The sequence below is a fragment of the Panthera leo genome, chromosome F3, assembly GCF_018350215.1.
Source record: "Panthera leo isolate Ple1 chromosome F3, P.leo_Ple1_pat1.1, whole genome shotgun sequence".
Classification (NCBI taxonomy): domain Eukaryota; kingdom Metazoa; phylum Chordata; class Mammalia; order Carnivora; family Felidae; genus Panthera; species Panthera leo.
In genome coordinates, this window is record NC_056696.1 from 32,702,807 (window position 1) to 32,722,047 (window position 19,241).

Below are 19,241 nucleotides of genomic sequence, written 5' to 3' on the forward strand. Positions count from 1 at the left end.
GGGCTGCCTAATGTTCCATTGTACATATGTATATATGTGTATATATGCACACACACACGTATAATACACACACCACATCTTCTTCACTCATTCATCTGTCGATGAACATTTGCGCTCTTTCCATAATTTGGCTATTGTGGATAATGCTGCGATGAACACCGGGGTACGTGTGTCCCTTCAGTCTGTATTTTTGTATCCTCTGGGTAAATACCTAGTTGTGCAACTGCTGAAACTAATATTATACTGCATGTTAACTCACTGGAATTTGAATAAAAACATTGTAAAAATAAGTTAAAATAAGTTTTAATTTTCTTTTCTTTTAGGAGAAAGTGTACAGCGAAGGAGAGGGGCCGAGGGAAAGAGAGAGAATCCCAATCAGGCCCTGCACCATCAGCATGCAGCCTGATTCGGGCCTTGATCCCATAAACTGTGAGAGCCTGAGCTGAAATCTAGAGCTGGGACACTTAACTGGCTGAGCCACCCAAGCGCCCCTAAAATTACATTTTTAAAAATCCTATTTCAGCACTCTCTCTAGGATGAGGAACCACAAAGCAGAAAGGAACAGTATTGCCTGTCCTCACAGCTGGGGCCAGTTTCAGGAGCCAGAACACTCAGCCCCAGAAAAGAGCACTCGCCCTGCACTCGGGGATCTGAGTTCCACCACTTGTTAGCTACATACACTAACTCCTCTGAAACTCTTGTTTTCTCTAAAGCCAGGATCATCAATCCCTACTCAACAAAATCATGAGGAGTGGACCGCTCAGCTCCCCATTCATTCAGCAGGATGCCTGAGTAGGGCAAAACTCTGGCAAGAATGTACTCAGACATCTCAGAACTCTAAGTCTTTTTCAAAAAAGGTTTCCTCGTGCCTAAAACAGGCCACTGAACAAGCCCACTTTTGCTTGTAGAGATACAGAAACACAAACCCTGAATGGACTATTTTGTTGTTTCTAACCCCAAACTGGCTGCCATTTAAACTTACCATCCTTCCAGCAGGGCTGGTTGTCAGTAGTGCGACTTCTGTACCAATGGCTTACAACCCCATGCCAACATTCTGACGCGCTGCTTTCCCATTCCCCAGAAGCTAGAGAAGCTGGTTGACACCACAGATGACAGGTCAAGACCTTTCACGACTGGACCCCATGTGGCCGCTGCCAGAGACACCACAGAACCTGAAGCAGCCACCTCTCAGACACGGTGTGGATGGCTCCAAGCAGCCCATCCTCCCAAATGGAAAAATGCTGCATTACCCGTACCCCACTATCTGAGGGTCGTATCTCCACACAAAGTGTACATGGCCACGGCGAGGTTTGCCTCCAGCACTGCCAATCATTGCTGTATTCAGTTCCATGCTGGAACCACCTCGGGGTGACCCACTCAGGCCTACCTAAATTACTCTTTGGAAAAAAATTACTCTTTGGGAGCTGATGTGGGCCCATGCCTCATTTCATAAATCCTTTTGCAATTATGCTGTGGCACAGACCCCTGAAAACGAGTCTACGTTCCTGACCTTAGACATGCGAGAAAAAGGGCTCCTGTGTATGCTATATGGTCAGAGGGTACCCAGAGTGTGATTCCAAACACTAGCTGAAGACAGCCATATATTTGAGGGTAATCCCTAAGTATTACATACTAGAGTTGAATATATAGCCAAATATATGCTAAATATCCCTTCTGCCCTCCTCAAGTAGTTAGCTGAAGCCAAGATTATACAGTTGGGCTGATTCTGAGGATTTGAATTACTAGAAGCTGTTTTCATATACACCAATTGGGTTATTTAACACAAAATTCAACAGTACTGGATGTCTGAGTCTGAATAAATTATAGAATCATTATGCTGGGAATGGTCTGTTTTTAAAAGGCTCAATTCTGGTGTCACTTTAACTGAACCACAAATTCCCTGAACATTTCTGCATACAGGCATATTAATTCAAACATTCGTAATACAACCCATCTTTGCACTTTGCATAATGCACGTTCAGACCTCTGTGAAATTTTACAATTAGTCCTGCATTTTTTATTAACACATGTGCAATACGTACAGCCACTATTCATTCTTTATAGAACAAATAAACCCTCGCTTGGGGGGAAAACTGCTGGAGAATGCATATGGTGTCGTGCATAATCAATCAGCTTGTGGGGCTTTAACACTAAATGTATATGGATTTAGGGTTTTGGGATAATAACCAAATAGCACTGAATAAGCAGACTGGATATTGAGGACAAGACTGTAAACCTCTACCGATGAGTAATGAACCCAGAGCAGTGCAAAAGCAGAAGGAAAAACCAAATGCTGCCAAGAAGGGGCGGGGAGACCTTTTCCCCACCACCAGCCCTACCAAGCATACTACCAGGGGCAGAAGGGATGAATAATAAATGCACAGCTTCAAGTCTCTTTCAGCCAAACATATGTAGACTACGTATTCATAGTATTCCTCTGAGGGTCAGTACAACAGCACTTGATTTACTTGAAGACCCCCCCATGCGAACATGGTTCAGATGTTGAGACTGATGATACCACACGTGTCAAGAGAATGAAAAAAGTTGTATTACTCACAGCAGACCCCCAAGCTCTTCCAAAATGACTTGAGCAAAGGGGCGGGGGGCAAGTGGCTTTGGTTTGCACTGTGGTTGAGGGGAGGGCCAGGGCGAGCAGTGGCCGAGCATGCATAGTTTGAACTTCCTGGCAGCACTCAGAGAACGAGCAAGTCCGTTTTCTTGTTGGCTTTCCCAGAGATGGGACACAAGGGGGATGAAGGAAGGGTGGGGCTAGAATCCTGTCAGCAAACATCAAAAATGGAGCCATGCTGTTTATTACAATTTCCCTACCTTCAAGCTGCCATTTAGGGATTTGAAACCCTACTCTGAAATTTACCTACTGTGTGACTCTCTTCTCATCAGTAAAAGTTGTACAATATTTAAGTAAATAATGTCACACCCATCAAAGGAACTCACCCAGTGCCTGTATATAACGGATGCTTAATAATTGCTTCTGCATCTCAATCTGGAAATTTACCCTTAGTTTGTGTTCTTATGAAAACGAGAGAAGCCACCAGCTCTAGTAAGACTCTTGAAACTATTTTACCAGAGGTATTGGGATAAGGGTGAGACAGGAAGTACAGAAGGGGCTATAAGGCTGGTGGTGGGGGCGGGGGGATCAGGGAGGGTGCTGGTCAGGGCACTGCAGAGGGCAACCTTCCCAAGACGTGTTACAGAACATGTCTGTAGGAGGCATCTCTTCTGGTCACAGGGGACAGGTAGCTACCCCACCCAGTGGGGTGGAGCAAAGAACAGGAAATGTAAGTGTTATGGATTGAATTATGTCCCCTCATGTATGTGTTTAAGTCTTAACCCCCACTACTTCATAATGTGACCTCCCTCAGAAATACAGTCTTTGCCCGTGGAATCAAGTTAAGATAATAAGCTCACTGTCAACTGAAGTGGGTCCTAAATCCATTATGATTGATGTCCTTGTAAAAAAAAGAGAGAGACCCACACAGAGAACAATGCCATGTGCTGACAGAGGTGGAGGTTGCAGGCTACGGCTGCCAGCCAAGGCCACCACCAGAAGCTGGAAGAGGAAGGAAGGATGCTTCCCAGGGTCTCAAAAGAGTGAGGCCCGGCTGATACCTTGATTTTGGACTCTTCTCCTCCAGAACTGTGAGAGAATAAATTCTGTTGTTTAAGCCCTACTCTTTGTGCAGTTCTGTTACAGTAGCTCTAGAGAACCAACACAGTACAGAAGAGATCACCCATTACTTCCATTGTACAGAAGAGATCACCCATTACTTCCTTCTTTTCTTCATTGAAGATTTGAGTCTGTAATTTTCCTCAAGATTGGAATAACTGGGGATACTAAAGTTCTTTAGGATGATGAACAAATCACAGATCTTCATATGTTGCCAATGAGCCTTTAATTCCTCAAAATTATTTTAATAATGAGAAGATATTTTATGAAAAATATCTATAGTTTGAGCTCATAATTTTTACACTACATGGTTAATATTATGACAAATGTGCAAAGAGAAGATAAAGATGAATCTTTGCAAGATCTGTAAGCAAAGACCAACGTTAACAGTGATTATCTCTGAGTTATGGGATTATGGGTAATTTTTATTTTCTTTTTGTAACTTTCAAGTTGTCCTCATTGTAATAATTTTTTTTCAAAAATGGCACATTTTCACTTTCCAAACGACATCATTATTTTCACAAAAGCAAGAAACAGGATTCAGGGCTTTGTCTTATGAGCTTTTGTCTTGACTTTCAATCCTGGGGCTCAGAGATCTGTTCGTAGCCTCCTGATTAGGCCTAAAAGGATTAGAATGGGGCACGCAGTGGCAGGAACATCATTTGCTCCCTTAGAAATTAGAAAAAAAAATTAAGTCATCCTGTCAGCACAAGAAACTCAGGCCAGGGAGCTTTCGGGTAATAGTTTCTGATTTTATATAATATGGACAGTTCTCTTATTCTCAGGAGTTTTCACAAATTGGCCTTTAAAGTCCAGCTGCTTATAAGTCTCTTTGTAACAAAAATCAAGCATATTTAAGAGTATTCTGATTCTGCTATGACTGCGCAAACCTAATAGAACCTTGTCTCCTGCTCCTTACAACTAAACACCGCAAAAATACATAAAGCAAATACCCGAGGACTCAAGAACGTAAACGACGGCAACAGACTTTAGAGGAGTCAAATTTAGTGAAGCGCAAGGGTAAGGTTCCCACTAATTTTTCCCCTTTTCTCTCTGCTGTGCCCAGAGTGTGGGGCCCCACTGTGGGGCTGCAGGATGGAGCGACAAGATGGAGGCGAGCTAAAACTGACAGAAACCTTGTCTTTCTGATCAGAGCAACCAAGAAAAAGGCCTCTGTGGGCTGAAGAGTATAAGGGGAATCTCGCAGAAGGCAAGAATGAACTGGGAAAGGAAGCGCAGGACTTGCAGTGTGAACCCAACCAGGTTGATTGTTCCGTATCTTTGATGGTGGCAGTGACCACACGGGTGTGCATACTTGTCCAAATTCACTGGCTACCATACGGTACTTAAAAGGGTTGCATTTTATTATATGTAAGTTATACTTAAACAAAGTTGATTTAAAATTTTTTTTAAACAGAGCCCAGAAATAAATCCACAGTGAGCGCTCCAGGCCCAGCAGCTCTACTTCAGAGCTTGTCCAGCCCACCGCCCGTGGACTCCCCACCGCGCCTGCAGCGTCCCACACTGCCCGCAGCCCACAGGTCCTGCAGCAGATCTTGGCCCTCACCGACCACAGCCTGGAGGAGGTGTAGGCCAGTAGGCTCCATGACCAACGTGGGGCTTGAACTCAGGACACCAAGATCAAGAGTTACACGCTCCACTGACTGAGCCAGCCAGGTGCCCCAAGATCTATCTACTTTCTATGTCTACTACCATAACTCAAAACTAAGCCAGCAGCATTTCTGGACTATTCCAGCTGTGGTAGCTTCCAGACTGGTATTCCTGGTTCCACACCTTGCCTTCCATTCTGGTCTCAGGGCAGCCACAGTGATCTTTTAAAAATGCAATCCACTTAAGGATAGGCAAATAGATCAATGGAATAGAGTTGAAAATGCAGAAATAAACCCATACATATATGGCCAATTGATTTTCTACAAGGGTGCCAGGATCATCCAGTGGGGGAAAGAACAGTCTTGTCAACAAATGGTCTGGGAAAAAACTGGATCTCCATATGCAAAAGAATGAATCTGAACCCTTACCTAACACCACATACAAAAATTAACTCAAACTGATTGAATACTTAAGTGTAAGAGCTAACCCTATAAAAACTCTCAGAAGAAAACATAGGTATAAATCTTCATAACCTTGAATTAAGTAAGCAATGGTTTCTTAGATATGATGCCTAAGGCACAGGCAACAAAAAAAAGAACAAAGTGGATTTCATTAAAATGAAAAATTTTGTGCTTCAAAGGACACTATCAAAAAAGAAAAAAGACAACTTACAGAATGGGATAAAAGATTTGCAAATCATATATTTGATAAAAGGCTAGTATTCAGAATATATAAAGAACTCTTACAACTCAATGATGAAAAGACAAATGACCCAGTTAAGGAATGAGCAAAGGATTTGAACAGACATTTCCCTAAGGAAGAATGGCTGAAAAATACATGAAAAGATGTTCAATGTCATTAGTCTTTGGAGAAATGCAAGTCAAAACCACAATGAGCCACTGGTGTGGCTATAACAAAGAAGACAGTAACAAGTGTTGGTGAGGATGTGGAGAAACGGAAACCCTCCTAAGTGGCTGATGGGGAATGGAAAATGGTGCAGCCACTTTATAAAAGTTTGGCATTTCCTCAAAAAGTTAAACATAGAGTTACCATATGACTCAGCAGTTCTCCCTAGACATATGCTCCCACAAAAACGTCTACGTGAATGTTCATAGCAGTATTCATATAACCAAAAGTGGAAATAACCTGAATTTCCATCAGCTGATAAATGGGTAAACAAAATATATCCATACAGTGGAATATTATTTGGCCTTAAAAAGGGATAAAGCAGTGATACACAACAACTTGGAAGAACCATGAAGACATGCTATAGGAAATGTGTCAGTCACAAAAGGCCCCAGACTGTGTGATTCCATTTATATGAAATGTCCAGAAGAGACAAATCTGTAGAGACAGAAAGATTAGTGGCTGCTGGGTGGGAGGAGGGGAGAATGGGGAATCACTGCTAATGGGAACAGGCTTTCTTCTGGGGGTGATGAGAGTGTTATGGAAATAGATAGTGGTGATGGTTGCACATCGTGAATTTCCTAAAAGCCATTGAATTGTATGTGTAATTTTAAGGGTGAATTTTATGATATGTGAATTACCTCTCAAAAAATCAATACTAATAAAAAATACAATTAAGAGGCGCCTGGATGGCTCAGTCGGTTAAACGTCCGATTCTTGATTTTGGCTCAGGTCATGATCTCATGCTTCCTGAGACCAAGTCCCATGTCGGGCTCTGAGCTAATAGCGTGCAGCCTGCTTGGGATTCTTAATCTGTCTCCCCTTCTGCCTCTTTCTCTATCTCAAAATAAATAAATAAACTTTTTAAAAAATGCAATTCATGTCAAAAAAAAGAAAGAAACCCACACATATAAGGTCAATTAACTTATGACAAAGGAGCCAAGAATATACAATGGGGAAGGGCAGTCTCTTCAACTGAACAGCCCCATGCAAAAGAGTGAAACTGGACCACCATCTTCCACCATACATAAACATCAACTCAAAATGGATTAAAGACTTGAACATAAGACCTTAAACCATACAACTGATAGAAGAGAACACAGGCAGAAAGCTCCTTGATGTGGGTTTCGATGATGATTAAATTGGACACCAACAGCAAAGATAAACAATGAAGATATATCCAACTAAAAAGCTTCTGCATAGCAAAGAAAACCATCAATAAAATGAAAAGTCATCCTACTGAATGGGAGAAAATATTTGCAAATCATCTATCTGATAAGGGGCTAATATCCAAAATATATAAAGAACTCATCCAACTCAATAGCAAAAAACAAACAATCCAATTTAAAAATGGGCAGAAAACCTTAATAGACATTTTCCCAAAGAAAACATGCAGATGGCCAACAGGCACATAAAAAGATGTTCTATATCATTAATCATGAAGAAATGCAAACAAAGCCACCATGAAATATCAACTCACACCTATTAGAAGGGCTATTAACAAAAAGGCAAGAAACAAGGATTGGTGAGGATATGGAGAAAAGGGAAATCTTATACACTATTAATGGGAATATAAATTGGTGTAGCCATTATGGAAAATAGTATGGAAGTTCCTCAAAAAATTAAAAACAGAACTACCATATGGTAGTATGGAACAGCAATTCCACTTCTGGGTATTTATCTGAAGAAAACAAAAACAACTGGACAAGATATCTGCACCACCATGTTCACTGCACCATTATTTACAATAGCCAAGACACGGAGACAATCTAAGTGTCCACTGATGGATAAATGGATAAAGAAAATATGGGTGTGTGTGTGTGTGTGTGTGTGTGTGTGTGTGTGTGATGTAATATTATTTACCCATGAAGAAGGATGAAATCTTGCCATTTGCAACAACATGGGTGTACTTCAAAAGCATTATGCTAAGTGAAGTAAGTGAGACAAAGAAAGACAAATACTGTATGATCTCTCTTATATATGGAATCTTAAAAAAAAAAAAGCTTATATATAAAGAGAACAGATTGGTGGTGGCCAGAGGCAGGGGGAAGGGTGAATTACTATTTTTCTTTAGTTTAGATAAATAGAATTCTTCTTTATTTAAAAATATTAAAAATCTCTTTAAAAGTTAAAAAAAAAAAAAAGCTGGTACTGTCTCCATAATAATGAGCATAGAATCTGGTAAGGAGGCAGCCAGGTATGAGGGAAAGCACATCCTGTTTACTAAGCCAGGTGGCCTTGAACAAGTCATTTAACCTCCTGGATTCTTTGTTTCCTCATCTATAAAATAGGGACTATAATAACTAACCTCCAAAAGAATTCTGTGTGAGAACTAAATGAAAGCCAGCATCCAGGCAAGTGCAATTAGTAGATGTTAGAGTATTTCTACCTCAGATGATCACTTGGAGAGCATCGCAGTGGATGACAAGGGAAAGTGACAAAGACAGGCCTTACTAGTGGCAAAAGCTGTTGGATTCATATCGCCTGCTGCCTTATAACAACCTGTTCTAAGCAAAAAGTGTTCCATGATTAAATGTTTAGGAAGTGCTGAATTAAATAAATGTCCCTACTTTGTGGCAAAACTGCAAAAGACGACAGACTAGGCAAAAGTTTTCCAATGAATTTTGCCAAGGATCCCTTTTTAGGATCCCTTCTTTAGTCTCCCAAGAAATTATTTCCTTAAAATAATAACTTTGGGAATACTTTGGGGAAAGCTGACCTCTTGCAATGAGCCTAGGAAGGGAATTAAAAGCAAAAATGAACTATTGGGACCTCATCAAGATAAAAAGCTTCTGCACTGCAAAGGAAACAATCAACAAAACTAAAAGGCAACTGACAGAATGGGAAAAGATATTTGCAATGACATATCGGACAAAGGGCTAGTATCCAAAATGTATAAAGAGCTCACCAAACTCCACACCCGAAAAATAATCCAGTGAAGAAATGGGCAGAAAACATGAATAGACACTTCTCTAAAGAAGGCACCCAGATGGCCAACAGGCACAAGAAAGGATGCTCAACATCGCTCCTCATCAGGGAAATACAAATCAAAACCACGCTGAGGTATCACCTCACACCAGTCAGAGTGGCTAAAATGAACAAATCAGAAGACTATAGATGCTGGAGAGGATGCGGAGAAATGGGAACCCTCTTGCACTGTTGGTGGGAATGCAAACTGGTGCAGCCGCTCTGGAAAACAGTGTGGAGGTTCCTCAAAAAATTAAAAATAGAACTACCCTATGACCCAGCAATAGCACTACTAGGAATTTATCAAAAGATACAGGAGTGCTGATGCATAGGGGCACATGTACCCCAATGTTTATAGCAGCACTTTCAACAATAGCCAAATTATGGAAAGAGCCTAAATGTCCATCAACTGATGAATGGATAAAGAAACTGTGGTTTATATACACAATGGAATACTACGTGGCAATGAGAAAGAATGAAATATGGCCTTTTGTAGCAACATGGATGGAACTGGAGAGTGTTATGCTAAGTGAAATAAGTCATACAGAGAAAGTCAGATACCATATGTTCTCACTCTTATGTGGATCCTGAGAAACTTAACAGAAGACCATGGGGGAAGGGACGGAAAAAAAAAAAAAAAGGTTAGAGAGGGAGGGAGCCAAAACATAAAAGACTCTTAAAAACTGAGAATAAGTGAGGGTTGATGGGGGGTGGGAGGGAGGCGAGGGTTGGTGATGGGTATTGAGGAGGGCACCTGTTGGGATGAGCACTGGGTGTTGTATGGAAACCAATTTGATAATAAATTTCATATTAAAAAAGAAAGAAAGAAATGAGCCTAGGACTGAGAGTCAGGAGACCTGGCCTCTAGTTCCGGTCCAAGTAAATTTACCTCCCTGGGCCTCAGTGTCCTCTTCTCCAAAATGGGAAACTTAGGCCAGAACCTCTCCTCCAAGATCTTTTTGGATCTAACTTTCCACAATTCTATGGCTTCTGCAAAATATACTAGATTGTCTTGCATTGGAGGGAAGGTGAACCAGAGACCTCTGAATTTCCAAATAATTCTTCAAAAATGTCCATATTTTCAGCTCCAAATATCACAAACAAAAGCAAAAAAAATTAACTTCTTTATGGCATGAGCATTTCCAGAAGTATTACAACTCATTCATGGCATATGAATATATCACTTTCCACTAGTTCTAAACACCACTGGTTCATCTAATGTTTCCAGAAGCTTCTGCAATTAGCTCCATTGTATTTAAATTCTGCCCACTAAATTGAATAAGATGTGCCCTCTTCTCTTGCAACAAAGCTGTCTGGTTCAAAAAAATAACAGAGCTAACAAGGGACAACAGGAAAGCTGCACTGTGCAGGCAGGTGGCTCATGTAAAAAACCCTCATGTGATTCATTTCCCAGGACTAACTCGTGATCGACTCCAACTCTGCATCTTCACCTACAACTAGAATGTTACAGCGATGGCTTACAAAAGATGAAGTAGTGGTTCCCCTTCCACACAAGCAGTATGTTCTAGAAGGTTTAGAATCTATCAGCTATTACCAATATATACAAATAATTTATTTGTGATTGATCAAAGACTAGCACTAACCATAAGATTTATACTTTTTGTTTCCTAAATAAATCAAGGGATATACCAGTATTATAGAGATGTCAGTTCTCACCAAATTTACACACATATTCAATGTGATTTCAATCAGAAGTCAACCAAGATGTTTTGTTTTGGGGTTGTTTCTGTTTTGTTTTGTTGTTACAGAAATTGGTAAGACGTTTCTTCAATTTTTTATGGAAAGCCAAAGATCCAAGAGTACCTAAGACAAGCTGAGAGAATGATGGCAGGGAAATTATATTACAAGCAACAATAATTATAAAACTTCCTTAATTAGGACAGTACAATGTTGACTCAGGAGACAAACCATTGGACATCTGATTTATGATAAAGATAGTGCTGCACATCAGTGGGGAATTGATGGACTTTTCAGTGAATGTTGATCTTTATATCATACATAAAATTAATTCCAAATAGAGTATAAATCTAAATAGGAAAGGTAAAAAAAAAAAAAAAAAGATAAAGCTTCCCGAAGATAATATAGAGTGATATCTTCATGATCTTGGAGTAAACAAACATTTCTTAATGAGGACACAGAAACCACTAACAATAAAGGAAAAAACTGAGAAACAGGACCTAATGAAAATGTTAAATACCTACATATCAAAAAACATCATTAAAAGAGTAAAATCTGGAAGTTATAGAGTAAGAGAGAACATATTTGCAATACACAAAACCAACAAAAGACTTACCTGGAATATATAAAGATTATTTATAAATCAAGAAGAATAAAGCAAGTGACTCAATTTTTGTTAATAGTCAAAAGACTTCTAAGGGCACTTCTCAAAAGAGAAAATACAAGTAGTCAATAAACATACGTGAAGATGCTTAAACCTTAGTCATCAAGAAAATGCAAATTAAAATCATGATGAAATACCATACACACACACACACGAAGAACTAAAATTAAGAAGATGGACAATTCCAAGTTTCAGAAAGGATATGTAGCCACTGGAATCTTTCATGTATACTGGTTAGACAATAAATTGGTGCAACCACATCAGAAAACTGGTGACTTCTACTGAAACTGATCACACACATATCCTAAGACCCAGCAATGCCATTCTTGCATCTGTACCCATAAAAGTGTGGCACGTGTGCACTAAGAGACATGTACAAGATTTTTCAGAGTAACATTATTTGTAAGAGCATTAGTCTAAAAGCAATTTAAAAAGTCCATCAATAGTTGGATAGACACAATTATAGTATATTCAGACAATGAAATAATACAGCAATAAAAATGAATAAACTATTGCTAGACATAATGATATTGATGAATCTTTCAAACATTATGTTGAAAGAAGCAAGAAACCAAAAAGAAATATAGTCAGCTCTGCCAAAATGTGATGTATATGTTCCTAAAGATCACCACACTATGCAAAATCAAGCAATTAAAACCAAAGGGCTTAGAAGATATTTACAAATGACATATCCGATATAGGGCTAGTACCTAAAATATATAAAGGACTTATACAACTAACTCAACCCTCAAAACAACAAATAATCCAATTAAGAATGGGCAGAAGACATGAACAGACATTTCTCCAAATAAGACATACAAATGACCAACAGACACATGAAAAGATGCTCAACATCAGTAATCATCAGGGAAACAGAAATCAAAACCACAATGAGATATCACCTCACACCTGTCAGAATGCCTAAAATCTAAAACACAAGAAAAAACAAGCGTTGGTGAGGATGTGGGGAAAAAAGAATCCTGGTGCACTGTTGGTAGAAAGCAAACTGGTAGAGCCACTGTGGAAGAGAGTATGGAGGTTCCTCAAAAAATTAAAAATAGAATTATCATATGATCCAGCAATTACACTACTGGGTATTTACCCAAAGAATACAAAAACACTAAGTAAAAAAGATATATGCACCAAGATGTTTATGGCAGCATTATTTACAATAGAAATTATGGAACCAGTCCAAGGGTCCACCAACAGATGACTAAATAAGTGATGCATACACACACACACACACACTGAAATATTATTCACCCATAAAAAGAATGAAATCTTGCCATTTGTAACAACCTGGGTGGATCTAGAAGGTAAAATGCTAAATGAAATAAGCCAGTCAGAGAAAGACAAATACCATATGATTTCACTCATATGTGGAATTTAAGAAACAAAACAAACAAAGAAAAAAGAAACAAACCAAAAACAGCCTCTCAAATATAGAGAACAAACTGATGATTACCAGAGGGGATATGGATGGGGAGTGGGGGTTAAGTAGGTAAAGGGGATTAAGAATACACTTATCATGATGAGCACTGAGTAATGTATAGCATTGTTGCATGACAGTATTATATATCTGTAAGTAATACAATATTGTATGTTAATACTGGAGTTAAAAAAAAAAACAACTAAGGTTAAGGAAAAAAAACATAAGGGCATCAAGTTAGGGCATAGTATTCAAAAACTTTGTCAGTGACACATAAAAGTAAAAAAAACAAATCTAAGGGATGCCTGGGTGGCTCAGGTGGGTGAGCATCCAACTCTTGATTTCAGCTCAGGTCAAGATCTCGCATTTCAAGAGACCAAGCCCCACATCCCCACATCAGGCTCTCCTCTGTCAGAGAGGAGCCTGCTTAGAATTCTCTCTCTCTCTCTCTCTCTCTGCCCCTCCCACACTTGCCCTCTCTCTCAAAATAAATAAAACACTGAAAAAAGAAATCTAATAATATTGGTAGCATGGATTTACACGTGTAAAATTGTTAAGAAATGAATCAAGTACTAAAATAATATTTGTATTTGCAAAGCAGGTTTCCTTATTGAAGTGGACATAAAAAACCAAAGGGGGCACCTGGGTGGCTCAGTCAGTTGACTCTTGGATTTTGGCTCAGGTCATGATCTCGAGGTTCATGGGATCAATACCCACATCAGTTTTTGTGCTGAGCACGGAGCCTGCTTGGGATTCTCTCTCTCTCTCTGCCCCCCCCCCCGCTTCACACATGCATGCTTGTACTCTCTCTCCCCCAAATAGTAAATAAACTTTAATAATAATAAAAAAAGAAGTGGGTACCAGAGGGCTGCAGCTTGTGGGTAATCATGGAGTGATGGAAGGAGGGCTATCTGATGCTGGACGGAGTGTTGTAATACAGGATGTGGATGGGTGTGGTTCACAATGAGGAACGGAAGCAGCTGGTAGATGTTTGAGGTGTGTGCATGTGCGTATGTTCCATACTTCTACTGGGCTCAGTCCAGCTGGGTGCAGTTTTCTGCATTCACCTAGGGTTTCTTGAAGACAAAACTACATATAAGCAAACACTCAACTGCATCATGCTCAGATTGCTCCCTAAGTAGTCATCATGATGAAAGTGAAATCCACACTTTCAAAAACAAGCAGTACTGCTGAACTGATAGCACCTTATTACTCTATTTAAATAAAGTCCCAACACAGGGAAAATTCACCCCTGACATTAGATATCAGGATGCAGGTTACTCTAGAGGGGGTTGTAACTAGAAAGGATCACAAAGAGAAACTTCTATAGTGCTGGGTATCAAACAGGTGTGTCTACTTTGAAAATTCATCATGCTGCACACTTAAGGTTTGTGCACTTCATGTATATGTTTAAATAAAAGTTCCAAAAAAAGGAATGTTACATTAAAAATTGAAAAACAAGATCTACGCCTTTTGGGAAAGCTTCCTGGGCCTTGAAGATAAATGATGAGGTTTTCCTACCCCACTGGATAGACATTAAGTTCCTTCCCAAGCAAGTATACTAATCATCCATACTTATGTCACAAACATTTATATAGCTCTTCTCATGCAGCATTCAGCAGTCCATCATTCACACCCTAAAGAAGAACAAAGTAGGATTCCTAAGTTATCGACTCCAGACAGGTACTTAGCAGAAACCCCAGCATCTTCCTAGCAGTGAAAAAGGAGCTAGATGACACAACTTCGAGTCTCAGCTCTGCCATTTCCTAGCTGAGTGGGTCTGTCAAGTCACTTAACTAAGTTCAAGCTCCCTCACTTACCTTTAAATAAGAATAGTAATTCTGCTCAATCTATATTACAGGGCTGTAACCAATGAAAACGCTTTTCAAAATGTAAAGAGATATATATTATAGGATACAATTAAGTATTTCCTCTCCCACGTTCAACTGAAATTTAGTTGGTCTCCTCCCATGTTGGTGTAGGTCAACGATATCTTGGACATCAAGACTCCGAATAACAAGCATGGCTGGCATCACCTAAGGTTTTCTTTTTTTAAATACAGCCCCATGTGTAATGAGAGGTTCCACAAAAGCATTTAGATGGTGATGGTGGTGAGCATTTGGTGCTCGGATGGATTTATGTCTTTGTGAGAAAAACGTGTGTCCACACAGCATTTTGATGTATGTTTAGATCTAGAGGCATTTTTAAAACTTCCTCTCCACCTTACTGGAGTCAGCCGTCAGTTATCTGTGTGGAGACGAGACTTTTCATTACAGCTGACACTGCCCCCACTCCACTCTCTGCTGCCCTGGTCATTGTCTTCCTAAGGCTCTTCCATTTTAATCTCCTAAAATTCAAGTTCTGTTTTCCTTACCAAATCAAGCAAATTGAAGAGGCTGCAAAATCTGATACCTAATAATATGCCTCTAAACCCTGGTGCTGATTACTTGGATATGTTACAGTTTGGATTATCTGTACCACCAGACATCTGAAAGTTACCGAGAGCTGTTGGGTCCTTGCAGCCTTCAAGAATCTCAAAGCACATTATAGATTCTACCCACTAAACTCAGTGGGAGAGACACACACACAGAATAGTGTTTTCTCCTTCTTAGCCATGGTGCAACAAATCTAGGCTTGGAGAGATTGGCACTAGCAGGGCACTTGAAGGGAAACTAGAAATTTCCCATATTGTTAAGTAATGCTGGAACTGAAAGATCAATTATGGGAGAGAATCTCAGGGTGATAAAAGGTGCATTTCAATCAGAATCACTAAGGATGTTTACTGAAATACAGATTCCTGAGTGCCAACCTAGACTTACTGAATCAGAATCTCTTAGAGGTAGGGGCTCAGGATTCTGCATTTTATTTTAAAGTTTATTTTATTTATGGAGAGAGAGAGAAGAGAGAGAAAGAAGAGAGAAAGCAAGGGAGGGACAGAGAGGGAGAGAAAGAGAGAATCCCAAGCAGGTTCCACACTGTCAGCATGGAGCCCAACATGGGGCTCGATCTCAGGAACCATGAGATCATGACCTGAGTCGAAACCAAGAGTCAGATGCTCAACTGACTGAGCTGCCCAGAATCCCCATGGATTCTGCATTTTAAATAAGCTTTGCAAGTGATTCTGATGAGCATCAAGTGTGGAAACCATACTGGAGGTTGAACAAGAGAACAGCTGACATCATACTGATTAATGATGACACAAAGGGGAGCAATCTCATCAAGAAAGCTGTGTTAGACCAGGTCAACCTTGAAATCATTCAACATTGTGTTAATAATGAGAAATGCAGCTACCAGGCATCATGCATGGAGCCACAGACAGGAGGCAGGAGAGAATGTCATACATATTTAACATTGAGTTGTCACAGCAAATAAACAAAACCAGAAAATTTCCTACATACCATTCTGAGGGCTCATCAGAGGTGAGATGTGGCCCAGGTGTTCCTGCTACTTCAGCATGCCCCTGGCTATATATACAACTAACCCCCGACTCGTGTGCATCCATCTGTTTACTGGATGGATTGATAAAGAGCATTTCCTCTGCAGAGCTTGGCAAAGTCACATTACCAGGCATTGCAACTCATAAGGACACTAGAAATGCCAAACTACCATGATGAAAAACAGGGACTAGCATGGTTCCTGGACTTTAGCAGATGACCACTGAATAGTTTTTGGATTTGTAGAGTGAAGTAGAAAGAGACAATGAGATGGAATGATATGGGAGGATGGAAGGAAGAGTAAACTGATAGAAGAAAGGTCAGGTGAATGGACAAATGGATGGACAGATGAACAAATGAACAGGTAGAATAACTATGCCAGACCAATTATCTTTCAGCCCCAAAATAATTTTTAAAAATTACTGAGATGTAATTAAAACACTTTAAAATTTGCCCATGTAAAGTGTATAATTCAATGGCTTTTAGTATACTCAGAGTTGTGCAACCATCACCACAATCAATTTTAGAATACTGTATCAGCCCCCTCCCAAAGAGGACCCATGCTCATTAGACATTACCCTCTAAAACCCCATCCCTTCCAGACCCAAAGCAACCATTAATTTATTTTTTATCTCCATAGATTTACCTATTCTGGATATTTCATACAAATGGAATCATATCATATGTGGTCCTTTGTGATTGGCTTCCTTCATTTCAAGATTCATTTATGTTGTAGCATGTACCAGCACTTTATTCCTTTTTTGTGCTGAGTAACACTCCATTTTCTAGATTATACAACATCTTATTTACTTATTCATCAATTGATGGACATATGGGCTGTTCCCACTTATTCCATTATTATGAATAATGCTGCTATGAACATTCATGTATAATGTATATAATTTGTGTAGATCTATATTTTCATTTTTCTTGGGTATATACCTAGGAGTAAATTTCTAGGGTAATTGTTTAACTTTTTGAAGAAGTTCCAGACTATTTTCCAAAATGTCTGCTTTCTACTATATTACATTTCCCCAGGTGGTGTATGAGGGTTCAAATTTCTCCTCACCAATACATAGTTTTCATTTTGGGCTTGTTTGTTCATTTCTTATTACAGCAATCTGAGTGGTTGTGAAGTGGTATCTCATTATAGCTTTGATTTGCATTTTCCTGATGGCTAATGATGCTCAATATCTTTTCACGTGACTATTGGTCATCTGTAGATCTTCTTTGGATAAATATCTATTCAGTCCATTTTATATTGAGTTATGTGTCATTTCATTATTGAGTTGTAATAATTCTTCATGTATTCCAGATACAAATTATCAGATATATGGTTTGCAAAATTTTTATGGTTGCATTTGTACTTTCTTGATGATGTCCTTCAAATCACACACACAAAATTAATTTTGATGATGTCCAACTGACCCATTATTTTTCCTTTTGTTACTTGTCTTTTGATGCCATATATAAGAAATCATTGGCTAACCATGGTCACAAAGATTTGCCCCCAAAAGAATTTTGTAGTTTTAGTTTTTACACATAGGTCTTTGATGAATTTTGAGTTAATTTTTGTATATGATATGAGATAGGGATCCAACTTCATTTTTTTGCATGTTGAATATCCACTAAACTATTTTTGACAGAAGAAAAGGGGCCATGTGGGTAGAATAGCATTAATATAATAATATTACCAATAATGAGCTACCATTAGTAAGGGCTGTGCAGTTTTATATTTATTATTACCTTATTTAATCTCCACAGTCACCTACGAGGTGCATATTTTTCTTAATATACAGCTGAGAAGCTGAGTGTTAGTGTATCTTGTCCAAGGTCCCAAAGATAGTAAATGATTCAATTGTGTTTGACTTCAGAGTCCTTTACCACCATTCTACACTACCACTAAAACACAACTCTCAGTGGGGCACCTGGATGGCTTAGTCAGTTAAGGGTCCAACTGCAGCTCAGGTCATGATCTTGCAGTTTGTGGGTTTGAGCCCCACATTGGGTTCTGACAGCTCAGAGCCTGGAGCCTGCTTCAGATTCTCTCTTTCTCTCTCTCCCTGTCCCTCCCCCGCTTGCGCGCTCTCTCTCTCTCAAATATAAATATTAAGAAAAAAAAAACCCACAACCCTCAGAAATTAGGAGATTTCCCAAACACACCTACCTTCTCTTAGCAATCCAATATGAATTCATGTATCAAGAATTTATATGATGCCTTCTATTTATATTTGAAGCATTTGATCATTTCTTGGATGTTTTAAATGGTACGTCTGACTCAAAGGAAAATCAGGATTTCTATAGAATTTAAGAAAGACTTCTTTTTCTGGTAATGGCAGGTAAGTTATTTGGACTAATTCTCCCTGGAATTGGAAGTAAAAAATCTCACCAGAAGAAAAAAAAAAAAACTAAAATTGCTAGATAAATATTTTATTTTTTTCAAAAGGCTGGCAATGTTCAGTACAACAGTAAGGAATTTCCTGGCCAAAATCTAAGAAAAAATGAGAACCAGGGGAGACAAGGGAAGTTCTTAAAAAAGTTTTTGTCATGGGGCGTCTGGGTGGCTCAGCTGGCTAAGCATCCAACTTCAGCTCAGGTCAAAATCTCACAGTTCGTGGGTTTAAGCCCCACACTGGGTTCTGTGCTGATGGTTCAGTGCCTGGAGTGTGCTTTAGATTCTGTCTCCCTCTCTCTCTCCACCCCTCCCCCACTCACACTCTGCCTGCCTCTCTCTCTCTCTCTCTCTCTCTCTCTCTCTCAAAAATAAACAAACACAAAGAAAAAATTTTTAAATGTTTTTGTCATGAGGACATTTGTTTTTCCAGATTGTGATACAATATTTGG

General features: G+C 39.4%; 1 protein-coding gene across 9 annotated transcripts in view; it reads right to left on the reverse strand.

The window, feature by feature from the left end:
- HHAT (hedgehog acyltransferase) overlaps positions 1–19,241 on the reverse strand; it is a 319,102-nt gene that overhangs the window by 17,965 nt on the left and 281,896 nt on the right. The gene's annotated exons all lie outside the window — the stretch shown is intronic.